This window comes from Protopterus annectens, chromosome 2.part0 (genome assembly GCF_019279795.1).
Source record: "Protopterus annectens isolate FY-2018-M chromosome 2.part0, PAN1.0, whole genome shotgun sequence".
NCBI classification, from domain to species: Eukaryota; Metazoa; Chordata; order Ceratodontiformes; family Protopteridae; genus Protopterus; species Protopterus annectens.
The window spans coordinates 724,058,156-724,064,155 of NC_056728.1; positions in this window are offsets into that span (position 1 = coordinate 724,058,156).

Here is a 6,000-nt window from a genome sequence, read left to right on the forward strand (position 1 = left end):
CAAACCTCGCCAACACAATCCTAGTTCCAAGCTTTTTACATCACAAACCATTCTGACACACTCCCAGTTGCAAACATTATACATCACTTATAATCTACCCAGTCTTTCTAGATTCATAGATTTGTACTAGGCTAACTGCCCATTTGTGGGCCATTTCCAGCCTAGGCAGTTATCCCTTGTGAGACTCAAACCTTGTACTTTGTAAGGCAAACACCTTAACCATTAGGCCACCCTCCCAACCGTTTTTTTAGTCAAACATTACGGAGCTCATTTAAATCCTGCTACCTTCTAAACCTCGTTCCTCCCTTGTATGAAGTCTTCCCACATTTCCTATTTTTTCATATGTAGTTCATGCAAGCAAGGAGTCTGTGGTTTTGTTTATGCAAGCGAGGGATCTGGCTGTGTGTGTGTGCATGCAAGCAAGGGGTCTGGCTGTGTGTGTGCATGCAAGCAAGGGGTGTGGCTGTGTGTGTGTGCATGCAAGCAAGGGGTCTGGCTGTGTGTGTGTGCATGCAAGCAAGGGGTCTGGCTGTGTTGGTGTGTGTGTGCATGCAAGCACAGGGTCTGGCTGTGTTGGTGTGTGTGTGCATGCAAGCAAGGGGTCTGGCTGTGTTGGTGTGTGTGTGTGTGCATGCAAGCAAGGGTGTGTGTGTGTGCATGCAAGCAAGGGGTCTGGCTGTGTGTGTGTGCATATGCAAGCAAGGGGTCTGGCTGTGTGTGCGTGTGTGCATATGCAAGCAAGGGGTCTGGCTGTGTGTGTGTATATGCAAGCAAGGGGTCTGGTTGTGTGGGTGTGTGTGTCCATGCAAGCAAGGGGTCTGTCTGTGTGGGTGGATGTGTCTGTGTGCATGCAAGCAAGGGGTCTGGGTGTGTGTGTGCATGCAAGCAAGGGGTCTGGCTGTGTGCGTGCAAGCAAGGGGTCTGGCTGTGTGCATGCAAGCAAGGGGTCTGTCTGTGTGAGTGCATGCAAGCAAGGGGTCTGTCTGTGTGGGTGTGTGTGTGCATGCAAGCAAAGGGTCTGTCTGTGTGGGTGTGTGTGTGCATGCAAGCAAGGGGTGTGGGTGCGTCTCTGTGCATGCAAGCAAGGGGTCTGGCTGTGTGTGTACATGCAAGCAAGGGTTCTAGGTGAGTGGGTTGGTGTGTGTGCATGCAAGCAAGGGGTGTGTGTGTGTGTATGCAAGCAAGGGGTCTGGCTGTGTGTGTGCATGCAAGCAAGGGGTCTGGTTGTGTGGGTGAGTGGGTGTGCATGAAAGCAAAGGGTCTGGTGGTGTGTGTGTATGCAAGCAAGGGGTGTGTGTGTATGCAAGCAAGGGGTCTGGCTGTGTGTGTGTGTATGCAAGAAAGGGGTCTGTCTGTGTGTGTGTTTGTGTGAATGCAAGCAAGGTGATTCACTGTTTCACATAATCATAATAATAACATTGTACCTTTGTACCCTGCTACTGAAAATTTTCCTCCATGACTTTTTTTTTTTCAAGCACCTTTACTCAGTTATGTTTCATGACACAGGCAAATTTACATTCATATAAAAGCAGTGTCATTAATAAAACACACCTTTTTAACTTCGCATATATTGGTATATGTCATACAACCTAATCTACAGTATACTAATTATTCAATTCCTGCATTTAAAAAAAAACATCTTTATTAAACCATCATTTAATACTTAGAGAATCATACATTTATATAAATTAAAAGAAACCTCACCAGCACAATCCTAGTTCCAAGTTTTTTTACATCACAAACCATTCTGACACACTCCTAGTTGAAAACATTATACATCACTTATCTACCCAATCTTTATAGATGCCTAGATTAGTATGAGGCTAGCTGCCCATTTGTGGGCCATTTCAAGCCTAGGCAGTTATCCCTTGTGAGAATCAAACCCTGTACTATGTGTTTGTAAGGAAAACACCTTGACTATTAGACAACCCTCCCAACCTTTTTTAGTCAAACATTACGGAGCTCATTTAAATCCTGCTACTTTCTAAACCTCATTCCTCCCTTGTATGAATTGTTCCCACAGTTCCGATTTGTTTCTTATGTAGTTCATGCAAGCAAGGAGTCCATGGGTGTGTTTATGCAAGCAAGGAGTCTGGGGGTGTGTTTATGCAAGCAAGGGGTCTGGCTGTGTGTGTGTGTGCATGCAAGCAAGGCGGTCTGGCTGTGTGTGTGTGTGCATGCAAGCAAGGCGGTCTGGCTTTGTGTGTGTGTGCATGCAAGCAAGGCGGTCTGGCTGTGTGTGCGTGCAAGCAAAAGGGTCTGGGGGTGTGTGTATGCAAGCAAGGGGTCTGGCTGTGTGTGTGTGTATGCAAGAAAGGGGTCTGTCTGTGTGGGTGTGTAAGTTTGTGTGCATGCAAGCAAGTGGATTCATTATTTGCACATAATCATAATAATAACATTGTACCTTTGTTGCCCTACTACTCCAAATTTTCCTCCATGCCTTTTGTTTTTTCAAGCACCTTTACTGAATTATGATTAGTGACACAGGCAAATTTACATTCATATAAAAGTAATCAGAGTGTAATTAATAAAACACACATTTTACTTCACTATATTGGTATATATCATATAACCGAAGCAACAGTACAAAAATTATTCAATTCCTGGATTAAAAAAAAAAACATCTTTATTTAAACCATCATTTAATACTTGGAGAATCATACATTTATATAAATTAAAACAAACCTTGCCAACACAATCCTAGTTCCAAGCTTTTTACATCACCAACCATTCTGACACACTCCCAGTTGCAAATATTATACATCACTTATAATCTACCCAATCTTTCTAGATTAATAGATTTTTACTAGGCTAACTGTCCATTTGTGGGCCATTTCAAGCCTAGGCAGTTATCCCTTGTGAGACTCAAACCTTGTACTTTATGTTTGTAAGGCAAACACCTTAACCATTCGGCCACCCTCCCAACCATTTTTTTAGTCAAACATTAATAAGCTAATTTAAATCCTGCTACCTTCTAAACCTCGTTCCTCCCTTGTATGAAGTGTTCACACATATTTCCTAATTTTTCATATGTAGTTCATGCAAGCAAGGAGTCTGGGGTTTTGTTTATGCAAGCGAGGGGTCTGGCTGTGTGTGTGCATGCAAGCAAGGGGTCTGGCTGTGTGTGTGTGCATGCAATCAAGGGGTCTGGCTGTGTGGGTGCGTATGTTTGTGTGCATGCAAGCAAGGGGTTTCACTGTTTCACATATCACTATCTAGCAAATTTGGACTTTTAGATTTCCAGGTAATTTCTAATAGTGCTATTTATTTCCATTTAACATTCATTAATAATTGGCCTTATTTTCTTGTAAGTCTATGGTAATTTTCCTTGTAATGATTGTATGTCTACTCAAACTGATAATGTTGCCTACTAATCCCAACTGTGAAAACTGCAGCTGTACTTAACCTGTTCTTAAAGTTGCAGTAATAGAAGCTCTTTTACCTTACCTACACATATTATTTCACATTTTTTTTTAGGATTACAAGGGAACTATCAACTAAATGCCGGTCTATGTCAGTTTGCAATGCTTTTTTATATCTGAATTTGTCATCTGAACTATTTAATTTGTTGCTTTCACTATAGTTTAATATTAAGGCTTCATTCAGTGCTGTTGCAAGAAACGTCTTGGGATATGTATTCTGATCTTTCATTGAAGCAGTGATGTTATTTTCCGTGACATTCTTTGCCTTGTCTTGACTTTCCACAAGTCCTAGTGCATAACTGTTGCTTATTTTGCATAATGTCCATTATTTTTCCTCTTATTGTTGCTTTGATGTTCATAATATTTGTCACTTTCTGGTAAATCACTGAGAAATGAAGAAAGTTAGTAACTGCCATCCTGACATGATCTCTTGATGTTTCGAATATGTTTGTCATAATTACATTAACATTTAGGAACAGTGCCTTTGAATTCCATTAATACTTAATAATAATTACATTGTACCTTTGTACCCTACTACTGCACATTTGTCCTCCATGACTTTTGTTTGTTCAAGCACCTTTATTGAATTATGATTTGTGCGTACTGAGCAAATATACATTCATGTTTAAGCGATCTCAGTGTAATTAACAAAACGCACATTTTACTTCACATATATTGGTATATATCATATAATCTAAGCAACAGTATACTAATTAATAAATTCATGCCTTTAAAAAATAAAAAATGTTTATTAAGCCATCATTTAGGTTCATAGGTTCATAGGTTTATACTAGGCTATCTGCCCTAAGGCATTTATAAGCCTAGCCCAGAGTTTTTGTGGCTTCACATACCTTATGTTAAAAAATACTGTGCCCATTAGTTTGTTGTGCCTCTGTCCAGCAGTGACACAGAGATGATTCCTGGGGTAAACCTATGATCTCCCATCCACCGGTCAAGATTTCTCTTGAACAGAGCCAGCGAGGTGCTCTGCCTCACATGGACCGGGATTTTATTCCACAACATAGGGAGTCTCTGGGTGACAAATCTATCCCTCCAGCATGTCCCTATTTATATCCGTGCTAAGGTTTAAATTAAGCTTGCTCTAGTGGATCTGGTAGATTTGGATTTTTTTTTTGAGGTGGAGCATGTCCATTAATTTCGGGTTGGACATGGCCTTGTATGTCAGGCACAGGTCACCTCTGAGCAGGCGGTATCGCGGCTGAATAGAGCTGGAGTTTCTTCAGTCTGGCAGCATATGACAGATTTTGGAGTCCCTTTATCCTTTTGGTGAGGAACTTTTGGGGTCTCTCCAATTGCTGCAGGTGTTGGGTGAGATACATCCCGAATGGGGCATTGTACTCTATCATTGGTCTGATAAGTGAAGAGTACAGGGGAACAATGACCTCACTTGATCTGGATGTGAATCCCTTCATGATCAGGTGGGCAATGTAGAAGGTTTTTCTAACCACTTTAGCAATGTGAGTGTCAAAAGAAAGGGGTAGGAAACGACCCAGACCCATTCTAAAAAAACAAGAAAACAGAAATCAGGTTACTACAGATGATGACTATTCATCCACAATGGAAGGTGATGCTTCTTCCAACCAGGCATCCCCAGTGGCCAAAAGAAAGCAGTCCCTCCCTTTAGGTGCAAGAAACGTAGAGCAGGCAGGAAGCACAAGCATGGGTACAGAAATGGTGACAACCAGCTTACAGACGCTTTTGAAACAAATAACGACACAGTAAAGAATGTATTGAACATTTCATCAGTTACATTAACAGAATTTCAATACAAAGTGTTAAATAAAGGACTTAATTTTGTACCTACAGCACCGGTGTCTGAACATTTATTGGTAGAGGATATCAATAATTTTTGCAGAACATTAAATTTAAAATTATTTTTTTCAGATACAACCAACTCTCAAAGATCTATTGGCTTTAAATTTGGGAAATCTTCATTTATGCCACCAATGGACAAATATGTGTCCACATTCAAGGAATGTGTCTTGAGGAATTTACATTTTTCCAAAAATACAGATAGTATTCGGAGCAACCTTAATCAACAAGAACGTGAGGCACTCAGGCAATTACAACAAAATAAAAACATCGTGATCACTAATGCAGATAAAGGTGGGGGCATTGTTGTCATGGACTATGTAAAATATAAGGCAGAAGCAATGAAACAGCTATCTCAAACTCAATTCTACATTAGGATGATAGTAGATCCAACTTCTAATTTTAAATTAGAAATAGATTCATTCCTAGATTTAGCTGTAGAAGAAGAAATTATCACTTCACAAGTGGCTAACCAACTTAAAGTTCCAGAACCAATGCCGCAATATCTTTATTTAATACCTAAGACACATAAAGATTTAAATAACCCACCAGGTAGACCAATAGTGTCAGGTTGTGGGTCTTTAACCGAGCCTTTATCTGCTTTCTTGACTGAGTATCTTAAACCATTATTGCCCATGGTTAGATCACGTATCCAGGACACGACACAATTCTTGAATATTATTGAAGATTCCCAACTGGAGGAAGGTAGCTGGCTTTGCTGCACCTTAGAAAAAAAAATAACATT